Source organism: Loxodonta africana, chromosome 4 (assembly GCF_030014295.1).
Source record: "Loxodonta africana isolate mLoxAfr1 chromosome 4, mLoxAfr1.hap2, whole genome shotgun sequence".
Taxonomy (NCBI): Eukaryota; Metazoa; Chordata; class Mammalia; order Proboscidea; family Elephantidae; genus Loxodonta; species Loxodonta africana.
Genome location: NC_087345.1, coordinates 113,557,256 through 113,569,994, shown reverse-complemented (window position 1 = coordinate 113,569,994; position 12,739 = coordinate 113,557,256). Strand labels below are relative to the sequence as shown.

General features: G+C 38.5%; 1 protein-coding gene across 1 annotated transcript in view; it reads right to left on the bottom strand.

Annotated features, from left to right (window-relative positions):
* Nucleotides 1-12,739, bottom strand: part of DNAI7 (dynein axonemal intermediate chain 7) — a 54,435-nt gene that overhangs the window by 15,080 nt on the left and 26,616 nt on the right. The gene's annotated exons all lie outside the window — the stretch shown is intronic.

Genomic DNA, 12,739 nt, shown 5'->3' with positions numbered 1-12,739 from the left:
TGTCCTATAGGGTCACTATGACCCTACAACTCAATGGCAACAAGTTTTTTTAGCACTGTCTCTATTTTTTTCTTCCATGATCTTTATAGTTTTAGGCTTTATATTTAGGTCTTTGATCCATTTTGAATTAGTTTTTGTGTATCATGTGAGGTATGGGTCCTGTTTCATTTTTTTTACAGATGGACATCCAGTTTTGCCAGCACCATTTGTTAAAGAGACTGTCTTTCCCCATTTGATGGACTTTGGGCCTTTGTCAAAGATCAGTTGACCATGGGTGTTTGGACTTACACCTGGGTTCTCATTCTGTTCCACTGGTCTATGTGTCTATCGTTGTACCAGTACCAGGCTATTTTGAGAAACTGACTATTTTTAATGCATTTTTTTCTTCTAGATAAGCTTCAGTGGTACTTGGTCAAGTTTCAAACATTATCAACTTGAATTTTTATTTGAAAACATTTATAGATTTATTTGGAGACAATTTTTTAAAGATATCTGGTTGGAATAGTTGACAATATGAAACAAAGAAGGTAGCTCAAGTACAACTTTTCACTGATACCTTGGAGGAATATACTGTATTTTGCAAATAACATGCCCACACATATAACACGCATAGCACACCTAGGAAAATAACGTGTGAGGGGGTTGCGTGGTTGGCAAAAAAAACTTCTAACGCATGCATTATTTGCGTAAAAATATACGGGAATTGATTAAAATATGAAAGAACATCAAAGAACCACAGCAGAGTATTTTTCATTACAACTTGATAAATGCAGATATTGGTAAAATGGCAATTCTTTTAATACATGTACATTTTGAATATGATATAAAAACATAACCAGGATCATGAATAGGTAGATCAGTGAAAACAAAAAAGAAATTCCAGAAATATATGTTGAGATCCACTTGAAAGTTTAGCATACGTCATTTCAGATGAATGAGAAAAGGCTATATTTACATTTTAAGTGTTCTGAGATAGCCAATTAAAATTTGAAATAAAATAAATTTAGATTCTTACTTCTCACTTTATACTAAAATAAATTCCAGATGGATTAAAGATGTAAAAGTGAAAACAAAATTAAACCAATCAAAATTCACACACACACAAGATATCAGGAAAATACTGGAAAAGAATACAAGGCGCTGATGTCAGCAATTTTCAGTAAAGTAAGTGATCTTAATATTCCACATCTACAAAATGTCAGCACTGAACAGTTTACAAATCTGATAGACTGCCTTAAATTTTACTGTTCATTAAAAGATGATCTATACAAAGGAAGTTCATTGATCTGAAATACATTTTTTCATAAAGATAATTTAAATGTAACTATAACTTCAGAATACATTGCTGGAACTGAATCTTGATAAGTGATTAAAGATGAACTTTGAAAATATAGCCTCACTTGCTTCATTTTGGATAAAAGTTAAAAACCAATATCCTGTGCTTGCTACCTGAAGTCTCATTCCTGTGGCTTTAAATACTATCTATGGAGTCCTGGGGTGGTATAAATGGTTAAGTGCTCAACTACTAACTGAACATTTGGCGGTTAGAACCTACCCAGAGGCACCTTGAAAGAAAGGCCTGGTGATCTGCTTCTGAAAGGTCACAGCCATGAAAACACTATGGAGCTTAGTTCTACTCTGCAACACAAGGGGTCACCATGAGTTGGAATCAACTCAACAGCAACTGATTTTTGGTTTTTACAGGCTGATGGTTCCCAAATCTATGCTAATGATGCTTTTTAGGCCACATGCCCTCCTGAACTCTAGGACTGCACTGCACAACCTGCGCTCCAGCATGTATATGGTAGCTGTGTCTGACCTTCCTCTGAACTTCAGATTCATATCGTCTGCTGACGTTTCCATTTGTGTGTACCAAACATACTGTGTTCAAAACAAAACTCGTATTTCTCTGCCACTCTCAACTGCTTTTCTCCAGTCTTGTCCATCTCAGTAAACTGCACCACCATCTGCCTGGTTTTGCAAGGTAAAAATTCGGTGGGATTTGTTTATTTTACCTCCCAAACATACCCAAATATATCCACAGTCTTGGTTATCTAGTGCTACTATAACAAAAGTACCACAAGTAGATGACTTTAACAAACAGAAATTTATTTCTTCACAGTAAAGTAGCCTAGAAGTCCAAATTCAGCACATCAGCTCCAGGGGAAAGCTTTCTCTCTCTGTCGCCCTTCTCATCAATCTTCCCTCAGACTAGGAGCTTCTCTACGCAGGGACCCTGGGTTCAAATGGCATGCTCTGCTCCTGGCACTGCTTTCTTGGTGGTATAACGTCCCCCTGTCTCTCTGCTCGCTTCTCTCTTTTGTATCTCAAGAGATTGCCTCAAGACACAATTCCATGTTGTAGATTGAGTCCTGCCTCACTAAAACAACCTCTGCCTATCCTCCCTCATTAACATCATAGAGGCAGGATTTACAACATATAGGAAAATCACACAATAATGGGAATCCTGGCCCAGCCAAACTTAAACACATATTTTGGGGGGAGATAATTCAATCCATGACATCCACCTTTCCCTATCTCCTGGTACCACCTTTGTCCAAGCCACCATTACCATTCATCTCACCAGTATGACTCACCTGGGCACTGTGCTTTTACTCTGGCCCCTCACAATTCATCCTCTACAGACTAGCCAAAATAACTTTCTAAGCCATAAATCAGAACACGTCACTCTGATGGCTTCCCATTGCATTTACAATAACATCTTTTTACTCTGGCCTTATATGAGCCTTTACTTCTACCACTTCTGCCTTCCTCTTTGACTTAATCTCATGCTGCCTGCCTCCTTGTCCACTATACTCAGCCCCCTGGCCTTCTTCCTGGTCCTTGTTTCTACCTTATGACCTTTGCAGTAACTGTGCCCTCGGATTAGAGTATTATCCTAATCTTTGTACAGCTAATTTCTTCTTGTTGTTTGGGTCTCAGCTTAAAAATTACCTCAGCAGACATATCCTCCCTACCCACCTAATCTGAAGTCACCATCACTCATTCTCTATCACATCTCCCTGATTAATTCCATTTGTGACATTTATTACTAAATGGTATTTCCCAGTTTTGTTGGTTTTCCCTGACTTGTGTGTAAACCATGAGTGCACTGTCACCACTGTCCACTGAGGCCAAAACAGTGCCGGGCACATAGTAGTTAGACATTTAGTAAATATTTATTGATTGCACAAAGGAATAAGAACAAGGTCCCGGTATGACCAAAGAAATAGGCTGCTGTGAACAGTTAAAGATTGTTGAATGTTAAGGAGCTTTGGGAAGAAAGGCCTGTAGATCTACTTCCAGAAATCAGCCAATGGAAACTGTGGATCACAATGGTCCAATCCACAACCAGTCACGGGATAGTGCAAGACCCAGCAGCATTTAGATTGGTCATGCATGGGGTCGCCATGAGTTGGGGGCCAACCTGACGGCAACAACAACAAAAGCAAGGAGCTTTGACGCTAGGTTTTTACATGGGGTATTCTCATGGATTTTTAATTTATCCAAGGTGATCACAAGAGGTCCCTGAATCTCTAGGCTATTTCACGTTCCATTCTTTTCCCTCTGACCAGAATAGAACACCCTTCCTTCCTTCCTTCCTAGACTCCTCCATGCCTATCAAAAGATTCAGCTGAAATGTTGCTTCATCAGAGAAGACTTCCATCTGCTCACTCTGTTTTTATTTTGGATTCATCTTGATCTCTTAAGCCCCAGGCATGCTCTCTCTCGTTGCACACACGAGAATGCACGGTGACTGCTACTCTTCTCCTCCACAAGAGTGTTAGCTCATTAAATACAAGGACCGTGTGAAATTCCTTATAGCCAGCAACTAGTAAATGTTGACAAATCATTTAATATATTTTACATAACAGTTTTATATTTATGCTAAATCCTATTTGTTCAGAGTATCTCAAAGACAGAGGCCACTTTTAACTTGAATTTTACCAAGTCCAAAGACCCACATACTATCATGCATGCCCCTTAGATCGCATTTCTGGTGATTATCGCTTTTTAAAAAATGTTTCCCATAACTGTGCTACACTTAGACTCTTATAAACACTTTGTAAGATGTATTAATAGGGAAGACATTATTACCCAATACCTATAGTACTGCTATTTTTACATATTTAAATTAACTAAAATATAGTATTAAGAGCCCTCTAGTGGCAAAGTCCTTAATAGACCATGAAACAGGAAAGGCACAAAGTTTGTAACCAACTGTGTCAGAGTAGAACTGTGCTCCATAGGGTTTCGATTGCTGATTTTTTGGAAGTTGATTGCCAGGCCTTTCTTCTCAGGCACCTCTGAGTGGACTCAAACCTCCAACTTTTTGGTTAGCAGCTGAGCATGTTAACCATTTGCACCACCCAGGAACTCCACATACTTGTACCATTTTCTAAATCTAAGAGATCTAATTTTTAAACTAAGTACTAAATAAAATAAAATAATGGGTTTTTAGTACCGTGGGTTTTTTAAGTACTAAATACCCATTATTCGTGATTGTATCACATATTAAGCATAACTCAGGTATTCTGGGCCAAAAATTCCTTCATTATGGTACATATAATATTGGCCTTACAAATAAATTACTACCCTCCAGATTCTTTAGAAAGATATGAAATGTGACTATTTATAATAAAATACAGGGTCGCTATGAGTCAGAATCGACTCGACAGCACTGGGTTTGATTTTGGTTATAAAAAAATATGCCAAGCTAAAAACATGAAGGTTAGCAATTTATCCCAAATCACAAAAAATAAGTTGTAAAAATAGGTGCATTTCTTCCTCTAAACCTGAAATAGTGAGTTTGCCTATTCACCTAACAGGTTATCCCTAACACATACACACACACACAAATTGAGTTGCATGAATTTCTATGCCAATTTTTAAAACTCAGAATACAATCTTCCATAATAATAGTGTTATACATGATAGGTCTCCTATTGCTGTAATTATAAAGAAATACATACCTAACCATCATCCATAAATATTGCTTCAAACTCAGTGAGTTCCAAATGGAAAGCTAGGAATAACCTTTCCAGAAGCCTTGTAGTAGTGGAAATCACGCTGGTAGTGCAGTGGTTAAAGTGCTGGGCTGCTAACTAAAAGGTTGGAGGTTCAAACCCACCAGCCACTCTGCGGGAGAAAATTGTGGCAATCTTATTCTGTAAAGATTATTGTTGCTGGGTGCTGAGTCATAGAGACTCCTATGTACAACAGAACAAATCATTCTCTAGTCCTGCACCATCCTGGAGCCCATTGTTGCAGCCAGTGTGTCAATGCATCTCATTGAGGGTCTTCCTCTTTTTCACTGACCCTCTACTTTACCAAGCATGATGTCCTTCTCCAAAGACTGGTATCTCCTGATAAAATGTCCAAAGTACGTGAGATGAAGTCTCATGATCCTTGCTTCCAAAGAGCGTTCTGGCCGTCCTTCTTCCAACACAAATTTGTTCATTCTACTGGCAGTCCATGGTATATTCAATATTCTTTGCCAACATCAAAATTCAAAGGCATCAATCCTTCTTCAGTCTTCCTTATTCATTGTCCAGCTCTCCAATGCATATGAGGTGATTGAAAATACCATGGCTTGGGTCAGGTGCACTGTCTTAGTTATTTAGTGCTGCTATAACAGAAATACCACAAGTGGATGGCTTCAACAAACAGCAATTTATTCTCTCACAGTCGAGTAGGCTGTAAGTCCAAACTCAGGGCATCAGGTCCAGGGGAAGGCTTTCTCTCTCTCAGCTCTGGAGGAAGGTCCTTATCATCAATCTTTCCCAGGACTAGCAGCTTCTCAGTGCAGGGACCCCCGGTCCAAAGGGTGTGCTCTACTCCCTGCACTACTTTCTTGGTGGTATGAGATCCCCGTCTCTCTGCTCATTTTGCTCTTTATATCTCAACAGAGATTGACTTAAAACAAAATCTAATCTTGTAGATTTAGTTCTGCCTCATTAACATAGCTGCCGCTAATCCCATTTCATTAATATCATAGAGATAGGATTTGCGACACATAGGAAAATAACATCAGATAACAAAATGGTGAACAATCACACAATACTGGGAATCATGGCCTAGCCTAGTAGATACATATTCTGGGGGGACACAATTCAATCCATGACACACACCTTAGCCCTTGAAGTGACATCTTTGCTTTCTTAACACTTTAAAGAGATCTTTGCAGTAGATTGGCCCAATGCAATAAAAAAAAATCGGTTAATTTCCTGACTGCTGCTTCCATGGGAGTTGATTGTGGATCCAAGTAAAATGAAATTCTTGACAACTTCAATCTTTTCTCCATTTATCATGATATTGCTTATTGGTCCAATTGTGAGGATTTTTGTTTTCTTTACATTGAGGTATAATCCATACTGAAGGCTGCAATCTTTGGTCTTCATCAGTAAGTGCTTCAAATCCTCTTCACTTTCAGCAAGCAAGGTTGTGTCATCTGCATCTCGCAGGCCGTTACGGAGTCTTCCTCCAATCCTGATGCCCTATACTTCTTCATATAGTCCAGTTTGCCAGGTTATTTGCTCAACATACAGACTGAATAAGTATGGTGAAAGGATACAGCCCTGATGCACACCTTTCCTGATTTTAAACCATACAGTATCCCCTTGTTCTGTTCGAATGACTACTTCTTGATCTATGTACAGGCTCCACGTGAGCACAATTAAATGTTCTGGAATTTCCATTATTCACAATGTTGTCCATAATTTGTCACAATCCACACAGTCGAATGCCTTTGCATAGTCAAGAGAACACAGGTAAACATCTTTCTGGTACTCTCTGCTTTTAGCCAGGATCCATCTGTCATCAGCAATGATATTCCTCATTCCATGTCCTCTTTTGAATCCGGCCTGAATTTCTGGCAGTCCCCGGTCGATATACTGCTGCAACCACTTTTGAATTATCTTCGGCAAAATTGTACTTGCATGTGATAGTAATGACATTGCTTGATAATTTCTGCATTCTGTTGGATCACAAGTATGGATCTCTGCCAGTCTGTTGGCCAGGTAGCTGTTTTCTAAATTTTTTGGCATAGATGAGTAAGCACCTTCAGCCCTGCATCCATTTGTTGAAACATTTCAATTGGTGTTCTGTCAATTCCTGAAGCCTTGTTTTTCACCAATGCATTCAGTGCTGCTTGGACTTCTTCCTTCAATACCATTGGTTCTAGATCATACGCTGCTTCCTGAAATGGTTGAACACTGACCAATTCTTTTTGGTACAGTGACTCTATAAAGATAATAGCCTTGGAAACCCTATGGGGTAGTTCTACTCTGTCCTATAGGGTCACTATGAGTCAGAATCGACTCAATGGCAACAAGTTTTATCATCAGGTACTATGCTGAATCACTACACGGGATCAGAAGTGCTGAGAAGACAGGAGTTTCCCAAGAATTTCTACTGACAGGCTTGCAGATTCCCTACTGGTAGCAGAAATGGTCCCCAGCACACTCAACAGTAATTGAAAGGGTCTTAAGTATCTCTGATATACAGAATATGTTGATGAGGATAGGGTTGGACTCCCTGATATGGGTTGTTCACATCAAACTTCTTATAAGTCATGGCCAGCTTATAATCACTTAACAAGCCATTAATTCACTTATTTCTTCATTCATTCAATAAACATTTATTGAGTACCTATCATGTATTATGTGGAGCCCTGATGGTGCAATGGTTAAGAGCTCAGCTGCTAACCAAAAGATAAGCAGTTTGAATCCACCAGCCACTCCATGGAAATCTTATAGGGTAATTCTACTCTGTCCTATAGGGTCACTATGAGTCAGAACTGATGTGACAGCAATGGGGTATCATGTATTATGGGCTATGTATTTTTTTTTATTGTGAATATGAAGTTCCTAAGTAGTGCAAATAGTTTGCACTTGACTACTAACTTAAAGGTTGGCAGTTTGAACCCATTTAGTGGTGCCACAGAAGAAAGTCCTGGCAATCTGCTTCTGTAAACGTTGTTGTTGGATACCGTCAAGTCAGTTCCAACTCATAGTGATCCCATGTGACAGAGCAGATCTGCCTCATTGGATTTTCTAGAATTTAATCTTCATGGGAGCAGATCGCCAGGTCTTCCTTCCCATGGAGCCGCTGGGTGGATTTGAACTGCCAATCTTCCGGGTTAGCATCTAAGTGCTTAACTGTTGTGCCACCGGGGTTCTAATTCTGCAAACATTACAGCCAGGAATACCCTATGGAGCAGTTCTCTCTGTAACACATGTGATTGCCATAAGTCAGAATTGATTGGACAGCAATGGATTTGGGGGGAGTTTGTGTGTGTGGTCATTGTGAATACGGAGTGTGTCAAGAAATTCGTATCCTCAAGATACTAATTTAGTGGTTAAGGCAAGAATTCTAATAATTAAACAGAATGATAAGAGCATCGTGGAGGGAACGTCTAATTTAATCTGAAGAGAAGGGGAGAATTTTGCAAAGGTAAAATTTAAGGTAACTCTTGAAAGACAAATAGAAGTTAGGAAAGGTAGGTGAGGGTGATGGGAGGAAGAAAATTTCACAACGAAATAATAGCAAATGCAGTGGCAGAGAGGCTTATCATGAATGTTTCCCCTTTAAAACTAAAAAAAGAAAGTAGCTTTATGGTTTCATTTCCTGTTAGGAAAGGAATGTGTGCTCAGTGCTCATTTACTAAAAATTCAAACACTACAGAAGTGTATGAAGTAAGGAGTAAAAACTACTGATAACACACCACCTTCTCACCTTTTTCACCTCTCCCTGCCCCCCTGCCATCACCAAACACACCCACTGTTTGCTGAGTAGGCTTCCAGAATTTTTCCTATGCATTCAAAAATAAATATTTTTTCTTCACAACAATGGAATAATATTACAAATAAGTTTTTTAACTTAAAAAATCATAACAATATATCTTAAGCCTCTTTTCAAATAAAAGTTTGTAAGGTCTACATTGTCATTTTGAATAGCTACAAATATTGTATTGTTTGGATTTTTTATAATTAAATCGGTGGACTTTTTTGCTACTATAAAAATATTTTAATGGGCATCTTGGCACATTCAATTTCACTTACTTGTTTTATTATTTCCTAATAATTACAAAAAAGTATACTCACTAATCATAGACACATTTCCATAGTGCCAAATTGCCCTCCAGAAAAATTACACCAATTTATATTCCTCACAATAGTATATGAAAATGCCTGCTTTCCCCCCTGCCTAGTCTGAGAAAAAATTATAAATTATTGGTTCTACAATGATGAATCTGTAAAACATTTCATAACATGGAGGAATCTGGAAGGCATCATGCTGAGTGAAATTAGTCAGTTGCGAAAAGACAAATGTTGTATAACACCACTATTATAAGAACCGGAGAAATAGTTCAGACAGAGAAGAAAATATTCTTTGATGGTTACAGGAGTGGGGAGGGAGGGAGGGAGAGGGGTTTTCACTAATTAGATAGTAGATAAGAATTATTTTAGGTGAAGGGAAACACAACATAATACAGGCGAAGTCAGCACAACTGGACTAAACTAAAAGCAAAGAAGTTTCCTGAGTAAACTGAATGCTTCGAAGGCCAGCGTAGCAGGGGTGGGGGTTTGGGGACCATGGTTTCAGGGGACATCTAAGTCAATTAGCATAATAAAATCTATTAAGAAAACATTCTGCAGTGCACTTTGGAGAGTGGCATCTGGGGTCTTAAACTCTAGCAAGCGGCCATCTAAGATGCATCAATGGGTCTCAACCCACCTGGAGCAAAGGAGAATGAAGAACACCAACAACACAGCATAATTATGAGCTCAAGAGACAGAAAGGACCACATAAACCAGAGACTACATCAGCCTGAGACCAGCAGAACTAGATGGTGCCCAGCTACAACTGATGACTGCCCTGAAAGGGAACACAACAGAGAACCACTAAGGGAGCAGGAGAGCAGTGGGATGCAGATCCCAAATTCTCATGAAAGGACCAGACTTAATGGTCTGACTGAGGCTAGAAGGACCCCAGAGGTCATGGTCCCCAGATCTTCTGTTAGCCCAAGACAGGAACCATTCCCAAAACCAACTCTTCAGACAGGGATTGGACTGGGCTATGGGACAGAAAATGATACTGGTGAAGAGTGAGCTTCTTGGATCAAGTAGACACCTGAGACTATGCTGGCATCTCCTGTCTGGAGGGGAGATGAGAGAGCAGAGGGGGTCAGAAGCTGCCTGAATGGACACGAAAATAAGAGAGCGGAGGGAAGGAGTGTGCTGTCTCATTAGGGGGAGAGCAATTAGGAATACATACCAACGTTTATATAAATTTTTGTATGAGAGACTGACTTGATTTGTAAACTTTCACTTAAACCACAATAAAAATAAAAAACTCTAAATTATTGGTTCTTAATTCCCTGTTGGGGCAGTGGTTAAGAGCTGAGCTGCTAACCAAAAGGTCGGCAGTTCAAATCCACCAGCTGCTCCTTGGAAACCCTATGGGGCAGTTCTACTCTGTCCTATAGGGTCACTATGAGTCAGAATCGGCTCAATAGCAACAGGTTTTTTTGTTTTGTTTTTTTTAATTCGATTACTTATAATAATGATTTGTTTGCGCATAAAATTTTAAGGTCACATCATTTGAGCTCAGAACTCAATGAACTCCTTTGACTTCTATCATTGAGTGTTGTAACCCTCTTCCCCCCTCCCCCCCGCCACCAAAATGTTTGGTGTGCATAGGATTTGCCTTTTGTTTAAACTCAGAAATCCACCAAGCTATATTAGCTGAATTGAGTTTGACTTTTAAATCTGAAGACACAAATTTTTCCTCACCTCAAGAAAATTTTATTTTTGTTCTGATTACTTCTCCATTCTCAACTTCTGGAACTTCTTTTACATAGATATGAGACCTCCTAGTTCTAGCCAGCATTTATCTTTTTTTTTGACATAAATTTCATTATTTTTTCCCTTCTTTTGAGCTGATTTTCTTTATAAATCCAGGGATTATTTTTACCCCCTGAAATCTTCTCACACCTGCACTGCTCAGAATTAGCTGCAAATTTATAGGCCCAGTTAACATTAAAGTTTGCTCTCTCTCCTTTTCTATGCAGCCTACCTTGGCAAGTAGTTTTGAGGTGGGGCTTTCCCATAACCCCCAATCCTCCTTCAGCACAGGGAATGGCTTTCCCCTCCTGCCTTGTTGTACTTACCATTAATACGGGATTCTTCGGCTTCTGTGGAAAGCATACAGACTTCAGCATTATTCATACTAGATTTTTCAAAATGTCATGGAGTTTGATAAAGAATGATAAAGCACACATACATAATCATCTACATACATGACCTATTTGGTGGTGTCAAGAGGATTTGTTCCTGAAAATGAGGGTGCTGACTGAATGTAATCCTCACCTTCTAGACAAGAACCCTTCTTTTTTACATCCCCTGATAATGCACAGTTCCTCCAGCCAGGTTCCCCCATCTACCACTTCCACAATTCTTGGTCTAGCTTCCCTGGCTATGGAGATGGTTCCATTGCTTTCATAAAGTAAAATAATTTCTGCCTTTTCAGTAATTGCCTGGTGATCTTTGCTTTGGGTTTTCTAAACTATTTCTTTGAAGACTTCATCAATATGCCATAAAACGTGCATTTTACCATCCAGTGGAATTCTTTGCCTTGGTACACTGGTGGCATTTTCAACATTAGTATTTGCATTTCTTTAGTCATAGCTATAGGTTGCAACTGTTCTACATAACATTAAATAATGACAGAAAAATCCAGATGTATTAAACACACTGGTAAGAGCTATTCAAACTGAGAACAGCTTAGTCTGGTACTTTTGAGCTCATTGGCTAAGAGTGAACCCTCTGACTTTCTACTACAATAGATGACAGGCCTTGGAGAAAATGTATTAACTGTACTGTTCTGCACTATGATGAATTCATCTGCTTATGTTTTTAATATAAACTATTTCCTAAATTAACAGAACTGTAATAAACCAGCACTGCATGAGGCCGCTTTAACTGAGACAGAATACATGAAAAAGAATTGCTGTAGTCATGTAAATTCAAGGAATATTTTAAGCAATATGATTTCTAATTATTTCACAATTTTCTAATTAATAAAGTTCTTTTGTAAAATTTCAATGAGTTTCTGTAAAAAATTAATTATAGAAAATTAATTGTGATACAGGAACTTGTGGGGGAGAAATTACCCAATATTTGATCATATCGAAATGAAACATTTTTAGATACTCTTTTCATATTTGCAATAATTTTAGTATCTTTTCATATGTTCTTCATTTTCAATGACAAATCCCCCCATATTTTAAGTTAGGTTAAATTTTTAAGTGATTTTAAAGTGCATATTTAAAAAATAAGTCCAGGGCCTGTATACTCGTTCCTGTTTTTGTTTTTTTTGTTGTTGTTTGTTTTCTCTCTCTCCTTAGACATCATTTTGTCACTTTCACTCACAACTTATTGATTAAAGCAAGTCACATGGCCAAGTTTAACTTCAAGAGGATGAGGACTGTAATCCTCCCATATGTCCAGCAAAGGGGATGGAAAGAAAAGATCATCTAGTAATGCTACTACACCACCTGACAGGGAAAATGAAATTATTTTTAAACCTCTATTGCTCAAAGAACATTTTAACAACAATGACAAATTTTCAAAGAACAAATCATTTTTCCACCTCTCTAAAATATCAGCTATATACAGGCTTATGGGTTCTCTTCCTGTTACATCTTTTTAATTTTTATATGGTTATATTCATAATC